The sequence below is a fragment of the Heterodontus francisci genome, chromosome 7 (assembly GCF_036365525.1).
Source record: "Heterodontus francisci isolate sHetFra1 chromosome 7, sHetFra1.hap1, whole genome shotgun sequence".
Taxonomy (NCBI): Eukaryota; Metazoa; Chordata; class Chondrichthyes; order Heterodontiformes; family Heterodontidae; genus Heterodontus; species Heterodontus francisci.
In genome coordinates this window covers 117,386,698-117,401,540 of record NC_090377.1, presented here as the reverse complement: position 1 = coordinate 117,401,540, position 14,843 = coordinate 117,386,698, and positions in this window count along the sequence as shown.

Here is a 14,843-nt window from a genome sequence, read left to right as displayed (position 1 = left end):
CTTGCCTGTATCTAGTGAGGATTTGAAGATGATCCTCAGCGCATCCGTTATTTCCTCCCTGGCTTCCTTTAACAACCTGGATGCAATCCATACAGCCCTGGCGATTTATCCACTTTCAAGGATGTCAGACCCTCTAGTACTCCCTCTCTCATTATGCCTATTGTATCTCATATTTCACATTCCTTGTTTATTACAATGTTTGCATCATCCCACTCCTTTGTGAAAACAGAGACAAAAAACTCATTAAGAACCCTGCCCACATCTTCTGCATCCACGCTTAAGTTCCCTTGTACATCTCTGATAGGCCCTACCCTTTCCTTAGTTATCCTCTTGCTCTTAATGTACTGATAAAACATCTTTGGGTTTTCTTTGATTTTATCTGCCAATAATTTTTCATGTCCTCTCTTTGCTTTTCTAATTTCCTTTTTTACTTCACCCTTGCACTTTCTATACTCCTCTAGGCTTTTTAAAGTATTAAGATATTTGTGATCGTCATAAGCTTTCTTTTTCTGCTTTAACTTACCCTGTAAGCTTCTAGATAACTAGGGAGCTCTAGATTTGGCAGTACCACCCTTTATCTTTGTGGGGACATGCCTACACTGTGCCTGCAGTATCTCACTTTGGAATGCCTCCCACTGGTTTGCCACTGATTTTCCTTCAAGTAGCTGTATCCAGTCCACTTTCACCAGGTCACCTCTCAGTTTTTTTAAATTTGCCTTCCCCCAATTTAGAACTTTTACTCCTATTTTATCATTGTCCTTTTCCATGATTATGCTAAAATTAACTGTATTATGGTCACTATCTCCAAAATGGTCACCCACTGTTACTTCATCCACTTGCCCAGCTTCATTACCGAAGACTAAATCTAGAATTACGCCCCCTCTCGTTGGGCTCATTACGTGCTGGCTAAAATAGTTCTCCTGAATGCAATTCAAGAATTTTGCCCCCTGTGTGCCCTTCACACTGTTTGTATCCCAGTTGATATTGGGGTAGTTGAAATCCCCAACTATTATTGCCCTATAGTTTTTGCACTCAGAAATTTTCCTACATTTTGTTCTTCTATCTCCCTCTCACTATTTGGGAGTCTATAGTACACTCCTAGTAGTCTGGCTGCCCCTTTTTTGTTTCTGAGCTCCGCCCATAGGCAATAATTAATGTTAAATCTGCATGTAGAGCATTTCATGGTTTGTGCTCAAATTTATTATAAAAACATAGGGCTGAATTTTATGCCACCCCAGCAGGTTGGATGGTGGTGTGGGGGCAGATGGGGGCAGCGTAAAATTGAACGGGAGGCTCTGGGAGGCCTGCTCCCGCCTCCAGCCAACTTTATGGCGGTCAGGTGGGGGGGGGGGGGGAGGCTGGTGGGAATGGCCCGCCTGCCCAAGGCCAATCAAGGCCTTAAGTGGCCACTTAACGGCCACTTAAGGGCCCTCGCCCGCCCCCATGGGTATTTTACCTGTGGCAAGCAGGCATGCTGGGAACGTGAAAGGCCACCCAGCAATAGCTGCCAGCCTTTCCGCGCACCGGGAGGAGGGAGGTGGGGGGGTTGCCACAGCAGTCAGGCACAGGGTGCCCGACTGAGAGCCGCCCCCGCCTTCCAACCCTCCCCCGGGACCCAAGACGCCCCCTACCCCCCATCAACCACCCTAGTCTCACCAGGGCATGACCGATCTGCCTGGTGAGGCATGCCCAACTTACCTTCACTCCTGTCTCCATGTTGTTGGCTGGGCTCCAGTCCCAGCAGTGGCCATCACTCCCGGTGGCGCTGTTGGGACTAAGAGCTGCCAGCCTGCTGATTGGCCAGCAGCTCACTGTGGCGGGACCTCCTCCCTCAAGCGGGTGGAAGTCTCGCCTCAGGACAATTAAAGCCCGGGGACCCGTAAAATACTGGACGGATCCACGGGCTAAGTGGAAGCGGGGCCGCCGACTTTTACATTGGTGGCGAATTCCCATCTGCCTAAGGTAAAATCAAGCCCATGGATCTTATATGTTATATATACTATATAGATGGTTGGTGATTTTAATCCTCTTATATTTGGACCTTGTCCCATTTAGTTAACTGATGTTCTGTCCAAATCAGTGGGATGCTGGTCCATCCTACTAAGTCAAATTGAGTGCCATTAAAATCAACACTGCTGAGAACCACCAATATTTAACACACGTGGGTGAAACTCTGCTTTCCTTATCCCTTTTCAGACGCAGCACACACTAAGATGTTGAAATTTTGATTTGCTTCCTGATGTGCGTTTGTCAAATTGATGCACGCTGGTTTAACATAAGATCTGATTGGAAATATATTGGCCTTTAAATGAGCTCTATAGTTCTGTGCAGGGGGGAGACTTGCTGCTGCATCCTAAGGAATGTGATACAGACAAAACACAGCTGAGAAGGATGTGGTTCCGACAGCCAATCCTGGAAAACCTTCAGGTGGAGCCAGGCTCCTTTTAACTATACTGTTCTTGAGCTTCGTTAAGAGATCAATGATATTGACTAAGAATTCAAAATAGGTACCGGTCCTGTGAATCTGTTACCGATAGAAAAATGTTGGATTGAAGCTTAGATGAGGAAAGAACTTGCATTTATATAGCGCCTTTCACAATATCTCAAAGCACTTTACAACCAATGAAGTATTTTTGAAGTGTAGTCAACATTGTAATGTAGTAAACAGCAAGGTGCCACAAACAGCAATGTGATAATGATCAGATAATCTGTTTCAATGATGTTTACTGAGGGATATATATTGGCCAGGATACCGAGGAGTACTTCCCTGCTCTTTCAAATAATACCATGGGATTTTTTTACATCCACCTGAGAGGGCACACGGGGCCTCAGTTTGATGTCTCATCCAAAGGATGGTGCCTCTGACAGTGAGGCACTCCCTCAGTACTGCATTGGATTGTCAGCCTAAATTATATGCTCGAATCTCTGGATTGTGATTTGAACCCAGGAGCCTCTGACTTAGAGGCACGAATACTATCTATGAACCATGGCTGACATTGATTAGAACCATTAGTGTAAATCACATTCCTTGAGAAATAAAATACCAGTCATAAACTCGCCCTATAATTTAGTTTATTACAGAAACTAGATTTCAAGGCTGCTTCAGGCTTGTACGGAAATATTTTACTTGAAATAAAAAGTTACTTCGAAAATAATTTTGCAGTTCCAGCTAATTAAGTGCAAGATTCTTGCATTAGTTTACAAATAATGATAGGTATTCATTGCTTTTGATAATGGATTAAAAGATAGAAATGATATTGTAGCAACAGCTGAAAGTCAATCCTGTTTCTTTTCTCCATTTGAACAGCTGTTCAAGTTTTGTGTTAACCGTTTGCCCCTCGACATGCTTTTCTTTAAAATAAATCTTTCTTGCGTGGGTTAACAGCTAACTGTTACCCCCCACCCCCCCATGCTATTGTCACAGTTTGTTAGCTAGACCTAGAAGGATCCACTCTGGGAATGTTCTCACTCACGATCTTCTAGGCTAGAAATTTGTCTGCCCTGTTTCCTGGGCACAGGTTGTAATTTGTGACCTGCTTATGCCCGTTCAAATCAAGGTGGATATGAGTAATGCTAGTATACCCATTTCATTTCCCTGATTGTGTCACTGGGCCGAGTGGCTGCCAGGCTGCTCCCGCGTGTTGTGGGATGACCTTAAGAAGGGACTACCTTAAGGCCGGACCACCTTAAGGACTGCAAGTTCAGATCATCAGAGGAAATGATGTCGAGTCACACGTGACCAGGCAGTTATGGGTGGAGCCTGCTATAGTAAGAGTTTTTTTTTAGATGAGCTTGTGCAGTTACTATTTGTGTATATATGTTCCAGTTCAGTTATAATAAAACCTGACATTTATTTTGGATATTACTTTTCATCCTGTGACTCATAACAGATCACACACCAAGGGACAAGTAATATACGCTAGCTGCATCAGGATCTATTTATTTTTTCTGAAGACCACCGAACATCACATCGTGGCAACTTTTGATTTTTCCCGAAGGCTACATCAAAAGGGAGAACCAGGAGCAGCAGGCCGCCTATCTCAATGGCCAAAGATGCAGAAGGAGAGCAGCAAGCAAGAGACCCCAGAGCACTACATCCAGGACTCCAAGAGGTTGGAACTCTGTGAGTACAGCAGGCAATGTGCTGGGAGATCAGAGCATTCACCTATCTGGTAGTGGGTCAAAAAATTTTAAAAGTAGTAGCTGAAGGCATTAAATGTTATAGCTTTCCCATTTTTTTCTGCTTTGTGGACAGGACCTAAGCCCAAAAGAGAGCAAAGGACTTGACAGCGCCGTGGGAGGTTATTCACAAAGTTAAAAATTAATTGCGGCAGCTGCAAGTACTGCAAGCTCCCAGCCCTCTTTTTAAAAAAACTGTCCAAAAAGAAAGATCCTTCTCTATGCTAACAAAAAAATTGCACAGCTGGGTAAACAAATCACAAACGCTAAGAGCTACAGTCTTTCAGTCTTAAAAGGGAATACAAAAGAACTGCTTTTGTGAAAAATACAATGTGTAAAAGTTCTGTATTTATATATAAAAAAAGAATTATTATTACAATGGCTTTCAGATATCCAGTTATGGACTGGAAGGTGTCAGACTCAGTGACTGCATTTGAATTGTTCCAACAGCAAATAGATCTCTGTTTCCTAGACCTGGAAATGACTGAACCAGTGAAACAAGTTACCAAAATTAAGATTGCACTGGGTAACGAAGGTTTGAAATGGCTCAATACCTCAGGATTATCAGAGACCATCATGTAGAGCTTGGAGCTCAACCTTTCCACCGTGGAAGTGGTGGCCAACTCCTTGAGAGAATTGGTGGACCAACCCATGATGGAGCTTCTGGTGGCTGCAGTCTCAGCTTCCACTGCAGCAGTACAGGTGGAATCCTCCCGATGTCTCAGTGTTGCAGCGGAAGCTCAGACAAAGGTCACGAGATCCATGCTTGCTGCCATGCAGGCTTAGACTGCTGCCGTCATGGCTGAGGATCTTAGTGATCAAAGGGGCTTTCAGGCTGTCACAGCAGTCCAGCAATCTGTGCTCCAGCAGATCACTAGGATTGCAGAGGCGCCGCCTGGAGGAGTGGCAGTGGCTCCATGTAGTACGAGCCTGTTGTCCTCTCTCAGGATGACAGCATTTGTGTTCCCACTACTGCACTCCACCAGTGCCTTTGTTATTGCCTCTCAGCCAGCCAGCCCAGACTGCATGCCACCCATGCTGAGATGCTGCAGTCCAAAGCCATGCCCTCGAGGCCCAGAGCTGCTCGAGGTCGTCCTGCAAGGCCATCTGTAGTCTCCCCCAGTGAAAGTGAGAAACCTTCCACCAGTTAACCTGCAGCCACTGAGGTAGCACTGCATAGGAGCACTATGACAGGCATAGCCACCCACAAGACAGGCACCAAGGGGATGCATAAGGTGAATAGTTTATTCTTGTAGAATTAAATGTGTTGTTAAATTAAATATTTTGTGAAGATTCTTGTTACTGACCTTTATTGCTAGATGTTGGTCAAGGGGATAGTGTGATGGGGAGTGTGAAATGGATGTGAGGGTGGTGATTGGCAGGTCCAGGTTGTGATGGGGAAGTTGTTTGAAGGGGAAGGGGAATCCCACAATCCATGGTGTGATATTCCATCTGGTTAGGGCTCCCAAGATGTCTGCTTCCTGCCTCCTCCTGTACCACCTCCTCCCTCCATCCTCTCACAGCTTGACCACTGTGCCTTCTCTGTCCCATTCCCGAGTTCTGTTGCAGACCAGGAGACAATGGAAGAACTGCCTCCATACCTGGGTCTGTCATCCTTGCCAGCTATCCTAAAGGGGCATAAAACACCTCCAGGAACTCAGCAGAGAGCAACTCAGCACAAGGAAAAGTTACTGAAAACCAGCTCACCTGCAGCTTGTGGAGTGGTCCTTAAATTTGCAACGGTTCAGGTCCCATCTTGCAGCTGCTTACCTGATGTACACATTGTGACCTGACTTCCATAAACGCAGTTTCCAATCCTGGTGTCACATCACTTGATTGGGCTGTGTGACATTAGGATAGCTGTTCTGTTGCAGGCAGGACAGGCACCTTCATCTGCCTTCAGGCCTCACCCAGTAAGTTGCGCACCGCCTCCATAGTGCTGCTACACAAATGAATTTCTCGCCCCGCGTCCAAGTGTTACAACCAGGTGAGGAAGGGGTCTCGGGCTTCCCTTTTGCCCCTTTTCCGGTTTGACCACAACAGGGTTTATCTTTTTAACACAGTGGTTGTGCTTACCACCTCAGTGAGCACTTGCTCCTGTTCCTCTAATATAATTGCAAATGAACCAATCAGACAGGTTTTCTTGAGTTTAAACAAGAAAGATGTAAGTTTATTAACCTTATCACTCTAAACTGATTAAAAATTATTAAAATACGCTACGCATCCATGCCCACATTCATACCAGAGCCACACACACACAAATAGATTACAGAGGGGAAAACAGAATTGGGAGGTTGGAGTAAAGTCCATAATAAATGGAATTTAAATACATAGTCTCAGTCTCTTTAGTTGAAATTGTAGTCCTGAAGTCCTCGCTGGGCCACATGCACAATTCGGGCTTGCTGCTCTGATTCCGGAAGGCAGAAGAGGGGCTTTATCCATGTCCCCTTAGTTGCTGAATGTAAGGATCTGTAGACTTGAGGCGTAGGAGCTGCAGCTGAGGCTTTTCTGCGACTTTACTGAAGAGAGAGAGGGAGAGCTGCTGTTTTCTTGCTGGATCTCAGTTACTGTATGACTTCTGAGTCACCACTCTCAAATCTCCAGAGTGGCCCAAGCAGTCATATGATGTGACCACCTCTTTGTGTTTGAATCAGCATCTTCCGGAATGATCTTTGAAATTCAAGGCTCTTCCCCCTAGCTGTTCAGACATACTTGGTAGGAGGTTTTTGGCTCTTTCAAAGTCAATGGGTGTCAATGGCTTTTGATGACCCCCCATTGATAAGGCTATCCTAGACAAGTGAATCAGAGAGCATCCCATTATTCTGTCTAGGCTGAGTAATCACATCTGTCTCCAGCCTGATTCTTTGGTTTTTCCATATGTAAATTGTGAGTGGCCATCTTGGCTGCTAGTTGTTCTGTTTTAAAAGATATTTGTAACAATGTCCAGCAAAAGTCTCAGGCAAAGTTCCACACAATGAAATTAATATCTCCATTTGGTATATGGGGTTTCCGTCAAAATAGAAAGATTTACTGTTATACAGTGACTCTCATGACCACAGGACGTCCCAAAGCTCTTTATACCCAATGAAGTGCTTTTGAAATGTAGTTGCTGTTGTAATGCAGTGACCAATTTGCACATGGCAAGATCTCACAAACAATAATGCAATAATAATCAGATAGCCTGCTTGTAGTTTTCAGCCTTGGCTCAGTGCTTGCACTCTTGCTGCTGAGTCCGAAGGTGATGGGGCGGCGCAGTGGTTAGCACCGCAGCCTCACAGCTCCAGCGACCCGGGTTCAATTCTGGGTCTCCGCATGGACTGTGTGGTGGTCACTCCTACCAATGCTGTCATAGACAGATGCATCTGCAGCAGGCAGATTGGTGAGAACGAGGTCAAGTATGTTTTTCCCTCTTGTTGGTTCCCTCACCACCTGCTGCCTACCCAGTCTAGCAGCTATGTCATTTAGGACTCGGCCAGCTCAGTCAGTAGTAGTGATTTCGAGCCACTCATGGTGATGGATGTTGAAGTCCCCCACCCAGAGTACATTTTGTGCCCTTGCCACCCTCAGTGCTTCCTCCAAGTGGTGTTCAACATGGAGGAGTACTGACTCATCAGCTGAGGGAGGGCGTTAGGTGGTAATCAGCAGGAGGTTTCCTTGTCCATGTTTGACCTGATGCCATGAGACTTCATGGGGTCTGGAGTCAACGTTGAGGACTGTATATCACTGTGCCGTCACCTCTGCTGGGTCTGTCCTGCCGGTGGGACAGGACATACCCGGGGATGGTGATGACAGTGTCTGGGACATTGTCTGTAAGGTCTGATTCCATAAGTATGACTATGTCAGGCTGTTGCTTGACTAGTCTGTGGGACAGCTCTCCCAACTTTGGCACAAGCCCCCAGATGTTAGTAAGGAGGACTTTGCAGGGTCGACAGGGCTGGGTTTGCCGTTGTCGTTTCCGGTGCCTAGGTCGATGCTGGGTGGTCTGTCTGGTTTCATTCTTTTTTATTGACGTCGTAGTGGTTAGATACAACTGAGTGGCTTGCTAGGCCATTTCAGAGGGCATGTAAGAGTCAACCACATTGCTGTGGGTCTGGAGTCACATGTTGGCCAGACCAGGTAAGGACAGCTGATTTCCTTCCCTAAAGGACATTAGTGAAGCAGATGGGTTTGTACAACAATCGACAATGGTTTCATGGTCATCATTAGACTAGCTTTAAATTCTTTATTTATTAATTGAATTCAAATTCCACGTTCTGCTGTGGTGGGATTCGAACCCATGTCCCCAGAACAATACCCTGGGTCTCTGGGTTAATAGTCCAGTGACAATACTACTATGTCACTGCCTTTGAGAAGGAGGTGGTGAGCCACCTTGTGGGTGTTCCAGGATTTTGACCCAGCGACAGTGTAGGAATGGTGATATATTTCCAAGTCAGGATGGTGTGTGGTTTGGTGGCTTGCCCTTGTCCTTCTAGGTGATAGTGGTCACAGGTTTTGAAGGTGCTGTCAAAGGACCCTTGGTGAGTTGTTGCAGTGCAACTTGTAGATGGTACACACTGTTGTCACTGTGCCATTGGTGGAAGGAGTGAATGTTGAAGGTGGTGGATGGGTGCCAATCAAGCTGGCTGCTTTGTCCTGGACAGTGTCGAGCTTCTTGAGTGTTGTTGGAGCTGCACTCATCCAGGCAAGTGGAGAGTATTCCATCACACTCCTGACTTGTGCCTTGTCGATGATGGACAGGCTTTGGGAAGTCAGGAGATGAGTTACCTGCTGCAGAACTCCCAGCCTCTGACCTGCTCTTGTAGCCTTAGTTTTATGTGGCTGGTCCAGTTCAGTTTCTGGTCAGTGGTAACCCCACAGGATATTGATAGTGGGGGATTCAGCGATGGCAATGTCATGGAATATCAAGAAGAGATGGTTAGATTCTCTCTTGTTGGAGATGGTCATTGTCTGGCACGTGTGACACAAATGTTACTTGCTGCTTATCAGCCTAAATCTGAATGTTGTCCTAGTCTTGCTGCATGCGAGCACAGATTGTTTCATCATCTAAGGAGTTCCAAATGGCACGGTTGTGAACATTGTGCTGTGGATACAAATCCAAGTAACAGTGAAGGCAGGCATCTATTTGATTGGACATTGCTTAAAAACACCCATCATAGATGCATTCAAGGACCTCCATAGAGGCCTACTGTTCCATACTCAGGCAGATCATTAGACGTCATGGGGAGATAGGCTCCAACAATGGTATGCATGGAAAAGTGCAGGAGCACTGGATTGACAGTAGAGACAACAGCAAGTCTGGGCCCACTGCATTGGGAAGAAAGCAGAGAGCTGATGTCCCAGTTGCACATCCATCACGGTTAGTCATCGATGCAGGTAGTAGGCCTTCTAAGACCCAGGCAGCTCTCCAGTTAGTTCAGCATTCAACCACTGCCACTCACTCAGCTAAAGGATCATCAAGGTGTAGGACATGACCAGTATGTGGAATCACAAGGATAGTCCAAAGCATCTTGAAAACTTATAGCATATGCACTCAATCACCAAATGAAATGAGGTCGTTTTGAATGTATCTGTACTCTGTGATTTTTCTTTTATTGTGCAGGCAAGGCAGTATCATAGAATCATAGGACGGGATTTTGCCCCCAGCCCGACGTCAGAATCCGTGGTGGTGGCGGTGGGGCTGGAGAATTGGAGTGGCAGCGGCCCGCCATGGAACCCAACTCCGGGATTGCCGAGCCCCATCATCCCGGCAGCGGGGAAGCTCCGTGGCGGCCCCTCTGCCGGTCTGCGATGGGACCCTGCTTTCCAAATGCTAATTAGATCTTTGCATTAATTTAATGCAACCCACAGTGATCTTATCTTCAGTTCCCGATCATCAGCGTAACACGCTGCACTCACACGCCTTCACCTTCCTGTCCAGGGAAGGCTGGTGCCACCGAGGTGGGAAAGAGGTCAACTCTGCAGTATTTGTATAGGGAAGCGGGGGGAAGTGGCCAACTCTGCACTTTGTTGAACTGTCTGCAGGGCTTGCAGCCTTTTAAAAATGGCAGCAGGATCTGCTCCCGCGTCAGGTGACGCTGTGAACAGCATCGCCAATGCCACCCTCCGCCACGTGATTGTGGATGCGGCCGGTGTGAATATGCTCAGCGGCCACCTGCAGCAGAATCATGGCGGAACGTGTCCTGGGCGGGGCGGCCGCCATTTTCTGCACAATAAAATCCTGCTCATAGAATGTCTACAGCACAGAAGGAGGCCAATCGGCCCATCGTGAGTGTGCCAGCTCTCTGCCAGAGTAACTCACTGAATCCCACTCCCTCTGCCTTTTCCCCATAGCCCTGCAAATGTTTTCTCTTCAGAGAATTATCCAATTCTCTTTTGAAGGCCTCGATTGAATCTGCCTCCACCACACTCTCAGGTAGTGGATTCCAGATCCTAACCACTCGTTGCGTAAAAAAGATTTTTCTCCTATCACCTCTGGTTCTTTTGCCAATCACCTTAAATCAGTGTCCTCTGGTTCTGGATCAACAGTCTCTCCCTATCTACTCTATCCAGACCCCACATGAATTTGAAAACCTCTATCAAATCTTCTCTTAATCTTCTCTTCCCCAAGGAGAACAGGCCCAGCATCTCCAACCTTTCTACATAACTGAAGTTCCTCATCCCTGGAACCATTGTCATGAATCTTTTCTGCACCCTCTCTAATTGCTTTAACATCCTTCCTAAAGTGTGGTGCCCAGAACTGGACACAATACTCCAGTTGAGGCCAAACCAGTGTTTTATACAGGTTTATCATAGCTTTCTTGTTCTTGTAATCTGAGCCCCTATTTATAAATTCCAGGATCCCGTATGCTTTATTAACCACTTTCTCAATCTGCCCTGCAACCTTCAATGATCTGTGCACATATTTGCCCAGGTCCTTCTGCTCCTCCACCCCCTTTATAAACCTGTAATTTATATTGCCTCTCCTCGTTCTACCTACCAAAATGAATCACTTTACACTTTTCTGCATTAAATTTCGTCTGCCACTTGTTTGCCCATTCCACCAGACTGTCTATGTCCTCTTGAAGTTTATCACTATCATCTTCACAGTTCACAACACTTCCAAGTTTTGTGTCATCCACAAATGTTAAAATTGTGCACTGTACACCCAAGTCTAGATCATTTGTATATATCAAGAAAAGCAGGGGTCCGAGCACCGACCTCTGGGGAACCCCATTATATACTTTCCTCCAGTCTGAAAAACAACTGTTCACCACTACTCTCTGTTTTCTGTCCCTCAGCCAATTTTGTATCCATGCTGCTACTGTTGCTTTTATTCTATGGGCACTAACTTTGCTGACAAGCCTATTATGTGCCACTTTATCAAATGCCTTTTGAAAGTCCATGTGCACCACATCAACCGCAGTCCCCTCGTTAACCCTCTCTGTTACCTCATCAAAAAACTCAAGCAACTTAGTTAAACATGATTTGCTCTAAAATCCATGCTGGCTTTCCTTAAAATTAATCAACATTTGTCCAAATGACAGTTAATTTCGTCCTGAAGTATCATTTCTAAAAGCTTTCCCACCACTGAGGTTAAACTGACTGGCTTGCCAGTTGCTGGGCTTGCCCTAATGTCCTTTTTTGAATAAGGGTCTTACATTTGCAATTCTCCAGTCCTCTGGTACCACCCCTGTATCTAAGAAGGATTGGAAGATTATGGCCAGTGCCTCCACAATTTTCACCCTCTCCGTATCCTTGGTTGCATTTCATCTGGGCCTGGTGACTTATCAACTTTAAGTACAGCCAGCCTATCTAGTACTTCATCTTTATCAATTTTTAGTCCATCCAGTGTCTCGTCCTCTTTCATCGTGATTTGGGCAGCATCTTCTTCCTTAGTAAAATCAGATGCCAATTACTGATTTAGTACTTCAGCGATATCCCGTGACTGCATGCAGAAATCCCTTTAGGTCCCTAATTGGCCCCACTCCTCCTTTTGCCACTATTTTGCTATTTATATGCCTATGAAAGACTTTTAGGTTCCCTGTTAGCTGCTAGTCTTCGCTGATACTGTCTCTTTGCGTCTCTTATTTGCTTTTTCACTTCTCCTCTGAACCTTCAATAGTCAGCATGGTTCACAATTATATTATCCACCTGACATCTGTCACATGCACGCTTTTTCTGCTTCATCTTACTCTCTATCTTTTTCGTCATCCAGGGAGCTCCGAATATGTTTGCCCCACCTTTCCCTCGCGAGGGAATGTACCTTGACTGTACCCGAACTATCTTCTCTTTAAAGGCAGCCCATTGTTCTGTTACAGTTTTGCCTACCAATCTTTTATTCCAATTTATTAGGACCAGATCTGTTCTCCCTCCATTGAAGTTGGCCCTCCCCAATTAATTATTTTTACTCTGGATTTTCCCTTGTCCTTTTCCATAGCCAACCTAAACCTAATGATGCAATGGTCACTTTCCCCTAAATACTCCCCTACTGTCACTTTATCCACTTGATCTACCTCATTCCCCAGAACCAGATCCAGCAATGCCGCTTTCCTCATTGGACTGGAAACATACTGATGTAGAAAATTCCCCTGAACACATTCTAGAAACTCTTGACCCTCTCGGCCCTTTACACTATTACTATCCCAGTCTATATTAGAGGAATTAAAGTTTCCCATTATAACTATTCTATAATTCTTGCACCTCTCTGTAATTTCCTCGCAAATCTGTTCCTCTAAATCTTCCCCACTAGTTGGTCGCCTGTAGATTACACCCACCAATGTAATGGTACATCATTTGTTTCTTAGCTCTAACCAAATGGATGCTGTCCTTTATCCCTCTAGGACATCCTTGCTCTCCAGCACAGTAATGTTCTCCTTAATCTATACTGCTACCCCTCCGTCTGTCCTTCCTTCCCTATCTTTCCTGAACATCCTGTATCCGGAAATATTTAGTATCCAGTCCTGCCTTTTTTTGAGCCAGGTCTCTGTTATCGCCACAACATCATATTTCCACATGGCTCTCTGTGCCTGCAACTCACCAATATTATTTACCACACTCAAAACTATACCAAACTGAATCGCTGCAATTCTTAGAGATGAGAATAAGACTGAGCAGACGAGGCACAAGTCAGGAGTGTGATGGAATACTCTCCACTTGCCTGGATGGGTGCAGCTCCAACAACACTCAAGAAGCTTGACACCATCCAGGACAAAGCAGCCTGCTTGATTGGCACCCCATTCACTCCCTCCACCACTGGCTCACATTGGCAGCAGTGTGTATCATCTACAAGGTACACTGCAGCAACTCACCAAGCCTCCTGTAACAACACCTTTGAAACCCGTGACCTCTACCACCTCGAAGAACAAGGACAGCATATGCTTGGGAATACCAGCACCTGCAAGTTCCTCTCCAAGTCACATACCATCCTCACTTGGAACTATATCGCTGTTTCTTCACTGTCGCTGGGTCAATATCCTGGAACTTCCTCCCTAACAGCACTGTTGTTGTACCTACACCACAGGGACTGCAACGGTTCAAGAAGGCAACTCACCACTTCCTTCTCAAGGGCAATTCAGGATGGGCAACAAATTCTGGCCTGGACAGCGACATTCGCATCTCATGAAAGAATAAAAAAAGTAAGAGCAGGAGCGGTCTGTTAGTGATGTCGGTCTTGCTCCCTTGTGTACTTCACTCAATGTGCCCCCAACTATCATGAAACATCAATCAGCAGTCGTGTGTACCTCAGGGAGGTGTGTAAAGTATAAATTAGAAATGGCTAAGCTGAAAACTCTTAATGTATGCGGTGTCCGAGAACTGGTTTGTAAATTGCAGCTCTGGTAGTAACACTGGAGCTGGAAATCACTACTTAGGAATAACATATCAAATACAACTCCCTAATCTAGTAACTTTCTTTAGAAAATTGTATAATTTAGTAACAATCTCAGTCAAACTGCACACAATAAATTTTAATATTCTAGTAACACTCATTTAGCCACGAATAAAATAGAGAATCCTTATCTAGTGACTACTGCATACACAAGAAGTTATTTACTTAGTTACTGTTCTATCATAACTACATCATCCAGAGATCTCCCAGCATTGAACGAGACTTGTATTTCTACAAAGCCTTTCACAATCTCAGAATGTCCTAAAGAAATTCCCTCCAATTAATTACTTTTTTTAAAGAAAGGGTCGGCATTGTTGTAATGTAGGAATCACAGAGTCAATTTACACACAGCAAGGTCCCACAGCCAGCAAATAACTAGATAATCTATTTTACTGATGTTGTTTGAGGGACAAATATCAGCCCTGGCTTCCAACATGTGCCCTGGGATCTTTTATGTCCACTTGAGAGAGCAGCTCGGGCATTAGTTTAATCTGAAAGCCACCACCACCAACCGTGCATCACCCCATTAGTGGATCAGTACAGCATTGGATTGTCATGCTAGACCTTAAGCTGAAATCTCTGGAGTAGGACTTGAACCCATCACCTTCTGATTTAGCAGTGAGCGTGTTAATCACGGAGCCACAGCTGACATGTTACTAAATAGAGGAAAATTCTATTATCTCCCTAAGTCGAAATCACTAATCTGGTAGGTTCATCCGAAATAATTACAATAAGTTACAAATGCTGGAAATATACAGCAAGCCCACCAGCACTGGTAAAGAAGAAACAACAGGTTAAT